Genomic DNA, 16,523 nt, shown 5'->3' with positions numbered 1-16,523 from the left:
TTATCAGACATGTGATTTGTAAATATTTCCTCCAAGTCTGTGACTTGTCTTTTTATTCTCTTAACAGTGTCTTTCAAAGAGCTTAATTTAAAAGAGATCTTAAAGAGTTCTTAATTCTTAAAGAGATTGTCATTTTAATTAAATCCAGTTTATCAATTTTTTTCTTTTATGGACTGTGCTTTTGGTGTTGTATCTAAGAAATCTTTGCCTAACCTAATACCAAAATGATTTTTTATTGTTTTCTCATAGTTTTAGTTTTAGATTTTTCATATATCTGTGATCCATCTTTTACTTACTTTTTATATATAGTACAAGGTACAGATTGAAGTTTATTTCTTAGCACATATTTACTTGTTCCAGCACCATTTGTTGACAGACTATTTCTTTCTCCAGTGAATTGCTTCCACCACTGTTGAAAATCAATCATCTATACATGTGGGGGTTTATTTTGGGGTTCCCTGTTCTATTGCAGTGGTCCATTTGTCTGTTTATACCAAAAACAGTGTCTCCTTTTTGTTTTTAACAGAATTTATTTTTTATTTATTTATTTATGTTTTAATTTTTAGGCAGGGAAACTCTTGGTTAACCTTATAATCCCTTATTTTTATTTTTTATGCCAACAGCACCTGGTCTTCCTAGGTGGTCTCCCATCAAGTACTAACCAGGTCCGACCCTGCTTAGCTTCCGAGATCAGACGGGATCAGGCTTGTCCAGGGTAGCGTGGCCACAGACCAGTGTCTCCTTTATTGTAGTTTTTTTAATGTCTTGAAGGCATGTAGTTTGTCCTCTAAGTTTCTTCTTCCTTTTCAAAGTTGTTTTGACTGTTCTAGATACCTTGCATTTCCATATGAATTTTAAAATCAGCAAGTCAATTTCTACCACAAAAAAAAAAATGCTAGGATTTTTGTTAGGATTGAATTGACTCTACGGATTAGTTTGAGAACTGATATTTTAATAGTAATGAGTCTTCCAATCTATGAACACAATATATCTTTCCATTTATTTGAATCTTGTTTAATTTCTCTCAGCAATGTTTTATAGTTTTCAGAGTACAGACCTTGCTGATTTTTGTTGGATTGATCCTTATGTATTTCACATTTTTTTATACTATTGTAAATAGTATTTTTATTTTGATTTTAATTGTCTATTGCTATTATATCAATACAATGAATTTTTGTATATTGATTTTTTTTTGGTCTACAATGTTGCTAAGCTCACATGTTAATTTAATATTCTAGTAGATTTTTTGTAGACCTGTTGAATTTTGCATATAGATGATCATGTCATCAATAAATACAAAGTTTTAGTTTTTTCTTTTCAATCTGGGTGCCTTTTATTTCTTTTTCTTATCTAATTGTACCAGCTAAAACCTCAAGTGAAATGTTGAATAGATGTAGTAAGAGAGAACATCCCTGAATCATTTCTGATCTTAAGGGGAAAGCACTCAGTCTTTCACCATTAAGTATGATGTTAGTTATAGGCTGTTCATAAATGCCCTTTACAAGTTTGAAAAAAAAAAAATCCTTTATATATCCCTAGTTCGCTGAAATTTTAATAGAGTTGGATGTTGGATTTTGTCAAATGCTTTTTTCGGCAACATAATTAAATGGCTTTTCCTTGTAACTTTGTAGTCATGGTGAATTACATCAACTGAATTTTGAATGCTAAACCAACCTTACATCATTGGTCTAAGCCCCAATTGGTCATAATGAAGTACCCTTTTTATATGCTGTTGCTAATATTTTGTGAGGTTTTTTATGTGTCTGTGTTTATGAAGGATAGTGGTTTAGTTTTCTTATAACATTTTGTCAGTTTTAGTATCCAGATAGTATTGGTCTCACAGAATAAGATGGGAAATATTCCCTTCTCTTCGATTTTCGAGAAGACTGTAAAATTGATAATATTTCTTCCCTAAATATGGCAGAATTCAATAGTCAAGCCATCTTGGCTAGGAGTTTCCTTCCCAGAGGTTTTTTAAACTATGAATTTAATTTCTTTATAATAGATATAGAGCTATTCAGGTTTTCTACTTCTGGTCTTTAGTAGTTTGTGTCTTTCTAGGAATTTGTCCATTTCAGCCTGTTTGTCAAATTTTTGGCATAAAGTTTTTCACAATAGTCTCTTATTCTTTAAATGTCTGTAGAATCTGTAGTAATGTCCCTTTTCTCATCATCCTTTATGGTAATAATTTGTGTCTTTGTTCTCTCTTTTTTTCCTAATCACTGTCTAGAGGTTTATCAGTTTTATTTTCACAAAGAACTTGCTTTTGGTTTCATTAATTTTCTCTGGTTTTTTTTTGTTGTTGTTGTTGTTGTTGTTTTCTCTTTCTTTGTTTTCTACTCTTATCTACATTATTTATTTTCTCCTACTTATTTTGGATTTCTTTTGCTTTTCTATTTCTAGTTTTTTAGATGGAAGCTGAGGTAATTGATTTGAGATCCTTCTGCCTTTCTAAGAAACAATGGAATTTGAAGTCACATAACCATCAGTTTTTGTAACCTTCTAGCTGCATGACCTTAGTCTAATTATATAACTTCTCCTATCTTCAGTTTTCTCATCTAGAAAATGGTATCAAAAGTACCTATCTTTCAAGGCTGTTAGACAATTAAATGAGATCAAATTTTATACACCAAGCCCAATGCTAGTTCACGGTAATTGCTCATGAAGTGTTTCTTCCCTTTCTATGATAAGTGATCACCCCTTCACCTCCTTGGGTGACACTCAGTGGGGAAAGTACCCAACAGTTATAAAATATAGAAGTTGATGCAGCACGAACTTCAGCAGGTCCGATCTATTCATTTATAGAGAAGCAAACTGAGGTGCAGAGACTTAAGCAGAACCACCTATTCCTGTAGGTTAGCTTTAGAGGTCCACACTGGAAAAACTAGAAACCCAGAGGCAGCTTTTCCATGTTATCATTGGTCTAAGTGGACATCCCGGGGTATAATCAAGAAAAAGACTTCCCCAGGTCCATTTTAACTTTTACTTGAGCATCTGACCCCTCAATTAACAATCCTCAGAAGATGCAGATCCAAGTGGGTTGTAGTAGGAAAAGTATGGTCTTTGGGGTCAATATACCTGCCCTGCCACTTGCTGGATCTTTCACCTCAGACAAATCACTTAGTCTCCCTGAGGCTCAATTTCATCATTGGCAAAATGAAGTTGATAGTAATACCAGACATCTGACAAGCACTTTGACATGCCAGGCACTAAATGTTATCCCAGTGCCAGCTTTTCTAAACCTCACTAGAATGCTACACTGTAGAAGCCTATGGGCAACCAGAGATATACACAGATTGAATACTTTACCCAAGTTCACATTAGCTAGAAAGGATGGAGATGGGATTTGAACTCAGATGGTATACACCAGAGGCTGAGTGCTAAACCACCATCCACTGTTGCTAATTAGACCACTCTACCAGGGTTTTGTGAAAATTAACAAATACATCCAAGGGGCCTAGCACTGAACTAGGCCAAGAAATGTGAAATCCCCAGGAGCAGTCAGCGGGCTGGGCACCCCAGGCAGAACAGGTGATGCTCCTGACAGCTGTGCAGGTGCTGAGAAGCACTGGGGCCACTCTTGGGGCTGCCCTAGTTCCAGGGAAGGTATTTATAGTACAGAAGCCATCATGCCTGCTCAGGCTGAGCTGCACCTGGAGCTGATTTGCACCTGGAATTGGCCATTATCAGTTCGTTTCCATGCAGGAAAATTAATTCAAGGAGAAGCACCCACCACACATCCTCTAATGTGCTTCTGTTGCACAGCTGCTACACGAGACACACAAGTAGAGATGTCAGAGCCACAGAGACCACCCCTAGTCCTGATTAGTGGCAGGAAAATAGTCTCAGAGAAAGAGACCCACCCAAGGCCCACTGGTTAGCCAGGGCAGGGCTGATGGGGACTTGGTATCCAGGCCTATACCCTGCCCTGCCCAACCCATGCTTTGCAAGTCCTAGCAGAACAGACCTTCAACTAGCACTGCTGAGTGACACATATTCGAAGTGACATACATGACAAAGTCAATGGAGGCGTGAACATAAGCATCCCCTCTCCACCAACACACACACAGGGCGCAAGAAGCTGTAACTGTCCTGCTGGGAGACCCCCTGAAGAAAACGGTGGTGGCCTTGGGGACAAGAAGGAACTGAGTGCAATGGGGAGGTGCGCAAAGGAGAAATTTGATTTTTATTTTGTATATTTGAGTGTTGTTTATGTCTATGCAATCAGAAAATACATATTCTCAATACTTAAGAGAGTTATTTATTTTTAGGAGTCACTGAGAGCCCTTGCTTTTGTGCTCTGGGTGAAGGGAGAGCTCACAGTTGATATCACTGGGGCCCCAGGTGGTGGAGCCATATCCAGATGCTGGCCTCACATATAGGGAGCGGAAGAAAAGGGAACTCACAAGGGCAGAGTACCCACTGTGCTAGGCACCCCACTGGGCTACAGCGAATTGGGCATTCTCCATGGCAAAGATGTGAGGTTAATTTATTCAAGTTAGTGAGCAAAAGAGCTGCATGGGTTTGAATCCCACTCTTCTCCCTGCTCCAGGCTGAAGGACTCCCTATAGGACAAGGACAGGTGGGCGACATGTGGCTGAACCACCTGCTCAGTTGTGCCAATCCCCAAGCCAGTGTGGGCTCAGGCCCCTGCTCCCTTCCGGGAAAATCAGTTCACTTTCCACAAATCAACCCAGAGGGAAAACAGGAGCTGCAGCCCAGAAGCAGCCAGCCTCCACTAGGCCTGGCCTGTTCCCACCTGCCTCCCCTCAGCCTGCTGCCTAAGGCAACAGATTCCATTGCCAAGACCCACTCCCCAAGGGAGGCGGAAGCTTCTAACAATGTGTGCCAGAGAGCTTAGAGGGGTGGTGACATTTATGGCACCCCCTAACCCCAGGTTCCAGGGGGCTTGCAGAGCTGCTCTGGAGCTGTAGGATACATGTCTGCTCCACCTGCCATCCCCCACCCACCACTGCCAACCTCCTGTGTTAAAATATTGATAATCACAACACCCATTCATTGCTCCCCCTGCCTGGCACACCAGTGATCTCATTTAATATTCTGACAATGCTATGAGATAGGTACTAATGTATCTCCATTTAACAGAAGAGGAAACTGAGGGTCAGAGTGGTCCAGCTAAAGAAGCAGTGGACGGAAGTTGCACCAGTCTGAGATTCTAATCACAAGGAGCACAGGGGAAACTGCTGTCTGGGGCCACAAGAAAGCCAGTCTGCCAGGCCCAGGACTCTTCTGACACCTGCCCAGAGAAGCAGCAGGTGGCCCTCTTTCTGAAGCACCCATTTTCAACTGACCAAAGTCACTTCTCTTTGATTTCCTGCTGTCTCAAACTCGACAGGCACCTGCTGGCACTTTCTGAGGCTCTATCCCCCTCCTCTGAAAAGAAAGAGGTGCACAGAGTCATTTCTAGGGTAACATTCTGTTACCCTAGAAATCCATGACTTAAATCGGACTTGCTGCCTTTCCTCCCAACTCTCTCTCACACTGTTCTTTGGGATCAATGAACCACTGCCCTTCCAGGGTGGCAGTGGAAACTTGAGGGAGCATCTGATACCCACCTCCCACTCCACCCACCTTAACCAATCTTCTTCCAGTTCTTGTCACATATGTGTGCACACACACATACACACACCTACTTCATTCCATGCAGTGCACTAAAAATATGACTTAATACATCCTTGACCATGAACCTGCATTAGCTCTAATAGCAGGGTTTCCTAACTTTAGCACTACTTGCCATTTGGGGTCAGAAAGTTCTTTGTTGTCAGGGGCTGTCCTGGGAGGAGGGGCATTGGATGTTAGCAGCATTCCTGGCCTCTACCCACTAGATGCCTCTAGCACTCCTCCCCTGTCCTACAATGACAACCAAAAATGTCTCCAGACATAAGCCACTGTCCTGCTAAGAACAACTGCCCTATAGGGTAAAGTCTAATCTTCTAACCTAGTTTACCAGGCCCTTCATTTTTGCCTGCAAACTCACCTAATTTTACTTCCCATGATTCCCTATCTCCAAACTTTGATGATTTTCTGTGCTAAGGCTGCTCCTCTCCTGGAGCACCCTTGTCTCCATTCACTCATATCTCCCTGCCCTTTGGGGTCCAGTGTGGCTCCCATAGAAAGTCTTCCTATGATTTAGCCCCATGTTACCTGCTTTCCTTTCAACATAAACTATGCCCTTATTTATCTTCTGTGTCACCATCTTGTCCCTCACCCCTATGCAGATAATATATACCCTGAGAGTTGGACATGTGGTACAATACTAAAATGGCTCTCCAGAATAAAATGTGATGGTGCACAGATTTTTATTTCCATGGTGTAAATACTCCCACCATGACCAATTTCTAGTTACTAAAATGCTGTCACTCAAGATGGAGTTGGAAGAGGTGACCCAGTGGCTCCGGTGAGCCCGCGCACACCATGGCCTCCAAGGCACCACACATGCCTCTTCCCCTCGCTGCCCCTGGCCCAGCAGATGTGGGGAGCCAAGAAATCTCACCATGCCCTCTGCAATCCTGAGGTGAGGTTGGGGCAGCAATCCATGGTCATGGCCTGGCTTTGTAGCCAGGGCCTCTGACTGCAGTGGCAGTCACCAAGGCTAGAGGGAGGTCCAAGGCGGACCCCTTGAGAAGAAGGAATGTTTCTCCCGCATTCCTTCTGAGGTACCCTGACCCACCATCCCCATCCTGTAGGTCAAGAGTACACCTGACTCTTACCCTGATTTTCCCTCCCTACACAGGCCATAACCAGAAGTTTGCAGGAAGAATTTCACCTTGAGCTGCCCTAGGCCCTCCAGTGAAACCTGTGCTGACTTAGAAGGAGGCAGATTTATTGATCTTTCTTGGTGACTGTTGGCAAGATTCATGGCTGGCCACAGACTACATTTATCCGCACCTCTGACTTTAATTACCACAAGCAACTAAGGGGTGTGTGTGTGCGTGTGTGTGTGTGTGTGTGTGTGTGTGTGTGTGTGTGTGTGTAAGCTCTAGATCTCTAGTCCTTCTATTTCTGTTACATGTAACCCATTTCACACAATAAGCATTGGCTCAGTGCCTCTGCCATGCTCCTAGCGCCCTTAGCTTAGCCCCTCTGGGACATCCCAGCTCCCACTGGTGGTCCTGACTCCAGAATCATCTCTTCCACTTGTTCCTTCAGCCCCAGGTATCCTGCCTTCTTACAGTTGTTGGTCTGGGTTGCTTCCAGTTCAAATGTTCCACCTCTGCTGATACATGTCAGTCGTTCCCGATGTTAAATTCTCTCCAAACAACCTGGGCGGGGCTGTGTTTCCCTAACCAAAGCACACCGGTATATCCTGTGTAGCTGGCACATAAGGAGTCGAGAGATGAGAAAAGAGGCGGGGCTTGGGGTTGACCATGAAGGCCACATGGGCTACCTGAAGGAGACAGAGCACCATCGCAGGGCTCTAAGCAGGACACTGAGTTTAAGAAAGGTGACTTTGGTGGCAGAGTGCGGAACAAATGAATGTCTTCCAAAAGCTGTAACATGCAAATGCACACCATACACACTCACACACAAATCCATACCACCTACATACACACACGCAGACTCCCAAGTGACTATACTTCTTTCTAATACACTCAGAAAGCAAAGTGCACAAAAGGTGAAAACAACCCAAATATCCATCAACAAATGAATAGATTAACAAAATGAGGTACATACATACAATGGAATATTATTCAGCCTTAAAAAGGAAGGAAATTCTGACACATGCTACAAAACAGATGAAACTTAAAGACACTGTGCTATACAATAAGCCAATCACAAAAGGACAAATCTTGTATGATCCCACTTATGCGAGGTACCTAGAGTAGCCAAATTCATAGAGACAGAGAGTAGAATGGTGGTTTCCACCTCCAGGGGCTAGAGGAGGGGGAATGGGAAGTGAGTGTTTAATGAGTGCTGAGTTTCAGTTTTGCAAGCTGAAAAGAATTCCCAAGATGGATGGTGGTGATGGTTATACAACAATGGGAGTGTACTTAATGCCACTGAACTGTACATTTAAAAATGATTAAAATGGTAACTTTTATGTTGTGTAAATTTTACCACAATAAAAAAAAGTAAAAAGTGAAAAAGCAAAATGGGAAGTTCCCGGCACACATGTACATGTCACAAGGACCAAGTAACATCCCTTAATACCTACATTTGTGCCAATGCCACAGAGCCATGAGGGTCTCCAGCAACAAAATCCTGACAACCACATGATGAGGGTGTAGTCTCCCCAAGCAGGCCTCTGAGTTCCGGCCCTAAGCCTGGCCTGTATGTGTATCCCTTGTAAATGGTGCTTGTGAGGGGCCAGAGTATGTGTTTCAGGAGGGCCTGGAGTGTGAGAGGCAGAGAAGACATAAAGAGAAGGCAGAGAAACCAGAAAATGCCCCCGGTCCCCAGGGCCTCATCACAATATATCTCTTGCCTCGGGGGCCCTCCTCTCTGCACTCATGTCAGTTTGGCTCCACCCCACCAGACAGGACACAGCACAGCCTTGCTACCCACCTCCCCTTGCCCTCCCCCACCAAGCTACAGTGGCTCAATTCTCAAATTGCTTCTCATAAGAGCTGCTGCTCATCTAAGGGGGCCCCTGTTCCACTTCATCTGGTTCTCTTATTTTGGATTTTGTCCCTGACTTTCTGCCTAATCACACTTCTCTCAGCAGCATGACATCCAAGAATTTATCTTCCTCCAAGCCATAGAAAAAACAGGAACCAGACAGGGTCTGTTCTCCTCCAAAACACCTTTCTTCCTGCCTGTCTTATTTTGGTACCTGGCAGCTCATCACTATCTTTTTAGCTTCCTAACTGGAAAACAGAGTCCCCTGCAACTCAGCAACTCCACTTTCTAGCAATCCATCCCATAGAAATACTGAGACATATACACAGAGCTGTACATTCAAGGGTGTGCATTATAGCGCCACTTATAAGAGCAAAATAGCTAGAAACCACCTGAAGGAGGAAATAGATAAATAAAGTCCACCATTCACTCTGAAGAATGTTGTGGAGCAGGTAAGGAGAACAAGGTTGAACCAAGTGGACCAACATGGGGTGAAAGGTCCAAACCAAGTAAAAAGCACCACACAAAACTACATGTAAGGCACGATCCTACTTCTGCTTTTGAAAAGCACCATGTATGTGAATGTGGATGGCTGATGTACATGTCACATGCCCAGAGAAGGCCCTTAATTACCACCAAAGGAAGGGGCGGGAAGAAGTGGAGGCTGTGAGGGCACTTATAATTTTTACCTTAGCTATTTTGTTTATATTTTTTAACAAGAACATAGTCATTTTGTGTCTTACACAATAAAAAATAATCTCAAAGAAAAACTCACAAAGGAAATAAAGCAGAATGTTCTACCCTTCCATGTTTCCCCACTGCCCTCAAAACACACAGCCCCTCTACCCACTGGGCCAGGCACCCCATGTCCTGGTCCTTGGTCCCAGACTCTAGAAAACAGCCAGGCATCATTTTTTTTAGCTACTGGAATAGCCCTGCTTTCTCTTCCCCACTGCTCTCCCTTCTGTTCAGCCCTCCTCACTCCCATCAGGGCTCGACTCAACTCGACTCTGAAAGGCCTTCCCAGGCTCTGCCAGGCAGGCTAAGTTCCCTGTTGAAGCTCCTGTGGTCCTCATAGCACAGCCTTCATCACGACCCTCATGCCCACTTATGGCAGTTACTATTAGGGCCAAGGGCACAAAGACTATACCTGCCTTGCTGACCTCTCATTCCCAGGGCCCTCGCACAGCACCTGGAACTCAGTGGGTGTCTGTCCAATAGAACTGGACTGATTACATTCTGGAGGCCCAACTCAGTGGGCAACAAAGAACAGCAGAACAGGAATGCACAAATTCCATGACTTCCCTCAAGGCTAGCCCAAAGGGAGATCACATGGGACCATCCCATCCTGGCCGTTCTTCTGGAAAGGCGAGCTCCCACCTGAGATCAGCTAGGCCGTCAGAGGGCCAAACTTCACAGTCAGTGAACAGCGCTTGACAGAAACCACTAAACAAAACCCACCTCTGCATTTGCTTTAAAGTTGAGCAGGAGTTACCACCCGTTTTGTCCTCAGTCTCCCCTGCACAGATCAAGTCCCTCCAGGGGAATTCTTTGCAGGGCTGGAGAAGCCTGGTCTCTCAGAGGAGCAAGTTGCCCTGCTTCTTCCTTCCCTAGGACCTGGAGGCCTTGTAAGGTGCAGCTTCCTCCCTCTTCACTCTGGCTGCCAGGAAAGCATGATCACAGCGAACTTTGTGACTCTCCAGCCAGTATAGCCACTGGAGCTCTGTCTTGATTTTCTAACCGCAGCGTTCTTAACCTCATTGTCTCTCTAAGCCTCATCAGAAGCCTCCACGAACCATCTCTGGATGTGTGCAGGAAATAAACAAATAAGCAAACAGGCAGTCCAAGCGATACAAAACAATTAAACCCAAAGTCAAATGAGAGTGTACCAGGCCCACGTGGAGGCTTCTGTGGGGTGGGAGATGGGGCTTGGGGGTACAACAGCAAGCTCTGCCAGGCACACATCCCATGGCTTAGAGGGTAACTTCCATCAAGAAATTGGATAAACAGAGGTCTGTAGAGGAGACATAATGCTGCCCACAGGAAAACTGGCCATGTCAGGTGTGATCCCCATCTTTTGGTTCCAAGTGGTCTTGGCATCACTCCCAGAGCCTCCACTGGGAAACATGGAGTAGGCAGCTGCCCCCATAATCAAAACCATGGGCTTTTTACAATGGAGAACTGGCCACACAATATACAAGCAATTTTATCCTTTTCATACTCTAGAGTCATGCAACCAAGGAGGCCAGGCTTCCATTCCTGAGCATCCCACTAGACAAGAGAGAACCTGCAAGAAGACAGTCTTTAATGTCACAGCGCACATCTCACATCAGAAGAGGGTGAACCCTACTATGGACATGACGCATGGGCCACTCAGATGCCCCCAAGTCTGGGTGACACAGCTCCGCTCACCCTTCCCAATGTCATCTTCCATCACTTCCCAGTTCTTGGAGGAAGCTGCAGGCCCTCCCAGCCCTCGTCTCTTGTGAATATGCTGTACTATTTCACACCCTGAAATAAGCCTTCCTTCTTCCCAACTGTAATTCGAAATCCACTGCCTCCTGGGGCAGAGTGTGACTTTAGGCTTGAGGACTCACAAGGCAGTTTGTCCAACAAGCTCAACTCAATCAGAGGCCAGTACAGCTGGCGCTGTCCTGGGTACTGAGGAGGAGTAAGAAAAATGAGAAATGGTCTGAGGCCACAGGGAGCTCAGTCGCTCTGAGATCCATCATTTCATTTTATTTCAACCTCCAAGAACCCCTTGAGGTAGGCGTTTTTATATGCCCACTACCAAAATGAAAAAACTAAGGATGAGAAAGAGCTGTCAAGGTGCCCAGAGATAAGTTAGAAAAAGGCTGAGGCAGAAATGGAACCCAAATCCTCCAACGAGCTCACGCACAAAATCCTAGAGGCGACTACTGCTATCACACCGTGATATAAACATTTAGTCTGTGTTCATGCTTCCCGTGAAACTACAGGGAAAACTTTCTCAAAAGCTTGGCCTGTCTGAACTCTCATCAGGCCCTGGCCCCTGGGAACACAGCCACTCCCTATAAACTTGCCAAGGAGGAAGGTATAGAAGGAAACACAGTGAGCTAAATATGCTGGTTTGCTGGTAGGAGTAGGGGCAGGGAGTTGCCTTCAAATATATTTGGACTCCACAGTAAGTGCATATTACTATTATAATTAGAAATTTCAAATAAAGAAGAAAATGCCTCCTGTAAGAATAAATGGGCAATGAAATGCCCCCAAATGTAGATTCATCCACTCACTCATCAAATATTTCTTGAGCACCTACAATGTTCCAAGAGCTATTCTATATGCTGGATATGCAGCATTCTTCAACAAAACAGACAAAACCTCTGCCTGCATAGAACTCACATTCTAGTGGGAGGAATAAATAACGAATGGTAATAAATTCAATGAAAAAAAATAAGGCAGAGAAGGGGCAAGGGGGTGTCAAAAGGAAAAGGAGTTCCATTTTTTAATGAGTTGGTGAGGGGAGGCCTCTTAGAGCAAATGGAATTGAAGTAAAGCCCTGAAAGTAAGAAAGCAGCCTGCAGATACCTGAGGGAAGAGCGCCCCAGAAAGAGGAAACAGCCGGCACAAAGGTTCTGAAGTCCGACTACACCTGGCACATTCATGAAGCAGCAGCAAGGAGCTGAGGGGAGCAGAGGGGTGAAGGGAAGAGAGGAGGTGACCGTGGGCAGGGTGTGGAGGCCCACCGCAAAGACAGTGGCTGTTACTACAGTGCAGGGTGCAAAGCTCCAGGGGCCACAGTGGTCTTTCAGATTAATGTCTGAGGTTCCTGCCAGACACTTCACATAAAAACATCTTAGGGCCTCTCAGAGCCTTCCTGCCTCCCAAAACTCCCAAAGAGAAGGATGCTTCTAAAGCTATTTTAGGGATGTTGTCTGGACATAATCCAAGCAAGATCCATAGCGCCCACCCCCCCCCATCAGTCCCACCCAGCAAAGTCAGTGCTGAGCAACCCACAAGAAAAACCCACCATCTGGGCCTCCAAAAAGGCTTCTTCAGAGCTGAGTAGCATCACGTGAGATCTCTCTAAAAGAGGCAAAGGAAAACTTTGAAAGCATTAAGGCTCTCACTCTGCTACTACATTTTGAGCACATGCTTGGCCAGGCTCCACCAGCAGCCTAGGAAGGAGAAGCTGTGATACCCATCTTACAGATCAGGAAAACCAAGGCTCTGAAGGGTATGTAGTTCACCCAGGAAGCAATAAGCAGTAGAGCAGGTAACATAGTTCCTGACTCTGAAACTTGTGCTCCTAACCACCCGAATGCCACCGCCCAAGGAGGGGCAAGGGCTGAGGAGCCATCTCTGGTCAGCAAGCAGATGGTCAGAGCTCTCCTCCCTGCTGGAGGTGACTTCTGCCAGAGTGCCAGCTACAGCTGCCAAAGGGCTTCCCTGGCTCTGCCCAATCCCCTCCACCCCCGCATTCCACACCTCCCCGTCCTGCTCCCTCTCTCCTGGCCAGCCACACTGACACCTCGGGTCCCTGAGACTCCTCATAGGAGCAGAGAGGTGGCTATAGGGATACTGTACGCACACTCTAGGCACACCTGTGGCCACCGGACCAGTGCTGAAGTAACTGGGGCCAGGGGCAAGTAACTTATAATTTTATTTCTTCAAAACAAAGCTATTTCTATACCCGGCAATGTTCTGTACCTCAACTAGGGCTGTGGTTATGCTGGTACATACATTTGTCAAAACTCATCAAACAGTACAGGTCTAATGAGTGTATTTTATTGCACGCCAGTTATGCCTCAATATTGTTCATTCCTAAAAAACAAAGGTATTCTCCTGACATTGCTGGATCCTATTAGGAAAGAGCCATGCTCTCCCCAATAGGAGGGTAGGAGATGGTTCAACTGAGACCATGAAGAGGATGTAATATTTCATTTCACTAGGATGAGGGATCCCACTTGGACCAATGGTCCTCCCAGATGTTGGGGCCACATTTCATTGGTGTCCTTGCAGGAATTCTGGTATTTAACAACAAAACCTGTTCCCTCTTGTATGCCAGGGCCAAAGAGACCTACAGAAGCAGAGTCAGCAGGAGGGGGATGTCCTGGGCCACAACTGTCCTCCGAGGGGACAGTGCTGCATGGCACAGGAAGAGAAAAGCACGGAAGTTCTGGCCAAGTTTTTGTTCCAACTCCCTCAGGCCCAGCTGAACAATGGGGCATGTGTGGGGGCCAGCACAGACTTGCCTTCCTGTCCTTTTTCCACACCTACATCAGGCACGAACTCACATTCCTAGACAGGCTCTGGAATCTGACAGGGGGTGAGGGAACTTCAGAGTTAATGAACTTTAATCTCCCAGCAAATGCTATAATTAACATGCCCTGAAGTACAGTTATTTTGTAATTAAATCAAAGAACACAACCCAAAACACTTGTCCCTATAAAGTTATTGTCAAACTTCTTGGTAAGTTCCTTAGCAATTAAACTCACTTACTCATTTCTTCTTAAAAAAGTATTTATTACTTCAATTTAAACTAAAGCCATAATGATATGATGTGTGTTATTAATGAGATCACTCGCCACTACAGTTCAGTTGTCTGGCCTGCTTTGCCAGGGGCCAGAAACGAGACATTGTCAGCATGGAACACTGATCAAAATAGCATTTGTCCCAATAATTCTCCTTTTTTCAGGGGAGTGTCACTTCAGAAGGACTCTGGGGTGAGGTCCAACAGCTGACAGATATTTGCCGTGAGAACCAGTCAGGCTGTCCAGCTGAGAAGGTACAGTGGCTTGCCAGAGCCACCTGCGACCATGCAGTGAGACTGCAGGAAAGCCTGGAGTGTCCCCTGAAGGCAAGAGAGCTGACCCCCAAGCTCGCTGTTTCCCTAAGAATGAAGAACACAACTTAGATGTGGTGTGGGCCACAGAACAAGCCACAGCAGAGATACACCAGAGGACAAGAAAGATTCAGCAGCAATGGGGCTGCCACTGGGCACAGTTCTGGAGTAGTCTTACTGAGCACTTAGCCTGTGCCAGGATTGGTGAAGCCCTTGCGCATATTAATTTATTTAACCCACACATTGACCATTTCAGGAATGATTATTTTATCCCCATTTTACAAATGAAGAGATTGTTGCACAGAGAGTGTTTGCCCAATGCCATTCGGGGATTTAACCCAAGCAAACTGCTCCCAAGTCCATGCTCCTTACCACTTTTATCAAGGGTTATCCTGAGCCAGGGTAGAAGGGCAAACAACCAAACTCCTTGTACCAAGACACTACTGAGGCCCTGTGCCCACACCCAGCCCTGTGAGGGAAGAATGCTACCACTCCTGGTTCCCACACATGGTTTGTTATTATCATACAGAGCACTTGCCATGTGCTGCCAGGCACTCTGCTGGGTGCTTTACTCCTGTAATTAAGAAATTCCCATCCCTGTTCCTTAGATGAGGAAGCTAGAGCTCAGAGAAATCACCATAAACAGTAAGTAGAAGGGAGGGGAGGCAGCCCACGCTTTCTTTTCTATTTACTTACTTATTTTTTGAACTTGATACAAAACTCAAGAGGTACAAAACAAATGCAGTGAAAACTGTATCTCCCATCCCTGTCCCAAGTCATTGTGTCTCCCTTCCTCACATAGCATTTCTTTATTGTGACTATGTGTGTTCAAATACACACACATATAAGCTTGTTTTTGCACAGAGCAACACTCCACACCACCATTCTTGCATTGCTTTCATCAGCTGACAGTACCATGTGTTGGAACTATTGCCTCAGTACATAAAGTACTACACTTTTCCATTAAATGTATATAACAACATATTTAACTAATTTGCTGAAGATGAACATTTAGGCTGTTGGCCATTTCTGTTACCCACAATGTTACAATAAATCCTTGTGCATCAAGAAAAATCTACCTGTAGTGTTTTCCACACACCCCCAGCTTTGCCATGAGGATTAGGAGGCTCTGAGCAGAGCTGTGATACCCGGCTTTGGGAATCAGATCTGGCCAGTCCCCTACTCTCCAGCCACATGACCTAGAGCAAGTCCCTCTCCTTCTCTTGAGCCTCAGTTTCTTTATCTGTAAAACAGAGATTATACAAACACATCTAGAAGGGTTGCTAAAGTGCCCAGCATTGAATGAGGGCTAGAGAGACATACGCTGTCACTCACTGACACCTAGGTCACCTGGGAAGTTCAGGCCCTGACTCTGGGAAGTTCAGGACCTGACTCTAGCTTGAACTCTGGGGCTAGGGTTTGTCCTCAGTCAGATCACAGATCCATGCATTAGTCTCTTCCCTTTCATATGCAGCCAATGAATCTGAACAAGGCAGTAGAAGGACCAGAGCTTTCTGAAGAAGAAGACCTCCAAGCCCTAGGACTGCCTTCGAATCTCTAGACTAAAGAGATTTAGCATGAAGAACAGAGCCTAGAGGCATCATGTGAAGTAGCAAGGGATGGCTCCCACAGATACCCAGGGATTCTGAGCTCATCAGTGAGGACTCTAAGGCCTATCCAGCCTATAGTTCCAGCCTCACCCCTGGCCACTGCCTACGATGCGGCCATATGATCTTTCCCTCTCCCCATTATCCCTGCAGCCACCCCAGCCTTACAGTATACTTTTCCCACTTCCTGGGAAATTCTTCTTCCTCCCCTCCTCCCAGAGCCCTTTGCTTGCCTAACTCCTACTAGTCCTTTAGGCCCTGCTTACATGTCACCTCCTCCAGGAAGCTCTCCCTAAGCACCTTGTCATCAGCTATGCAATGACCACCAAGAAAAAGATTGGCCCTGAGACCAAAGCAGAGCAAAGCAGTGTCAAAGGAGGAACGTCAGACCACAGCTGCAGGGAGTGGTGGCCTAGCGTCAGGGGCCAGGTACACACTGCACCAGGACATGGCTGTGGGCCTCCAGCTAGGAGGATAACATTTGCCCTCAGTGCAGAGAGTGAGGCTTCAGC

The 16,523-nt window shown here is 45.2% G+C and overlaps 1 protein-coding gene and 1 pseudogene across 1 annotated transcript in view; both read right to left on the bottom strand.

Annotated features, from left to right (window-relative positions):
- The window catches only part of GRID1 (glutamate ionotropic receptor delta type subunit 1), a 672,081-nt gene that overhangs the window by 511,587 nt on the left and 143,971 nt on the right, over nucleotides 1–16,523 (bottom strand). The window lies entirely within an intron of this gene.
- Nucleotides 615–732, bottom strand: LOC112482710 (annotated as a pseudogene).

This window comes from Pteropus alecto, unplaced genomic scaffold (assembly GCF_000325575.1).
Source record: "Pteropus alecto unplaced genomic scaffold, ASM32557v1 scaffold155, whole genome shotgun sequence".
NCBI classification, from domain to species: domain Eukaryota; kingdom Metazoa; phylum Chordata; class Mammalia; order Chiroptera; family Pteropodidae; genus Pteropus; species Pteropus alecto.
Note: the sequence above shows the minus strand (reverse complement) of the source record. Positions and strands in the feature narration are given on the sequence as shown.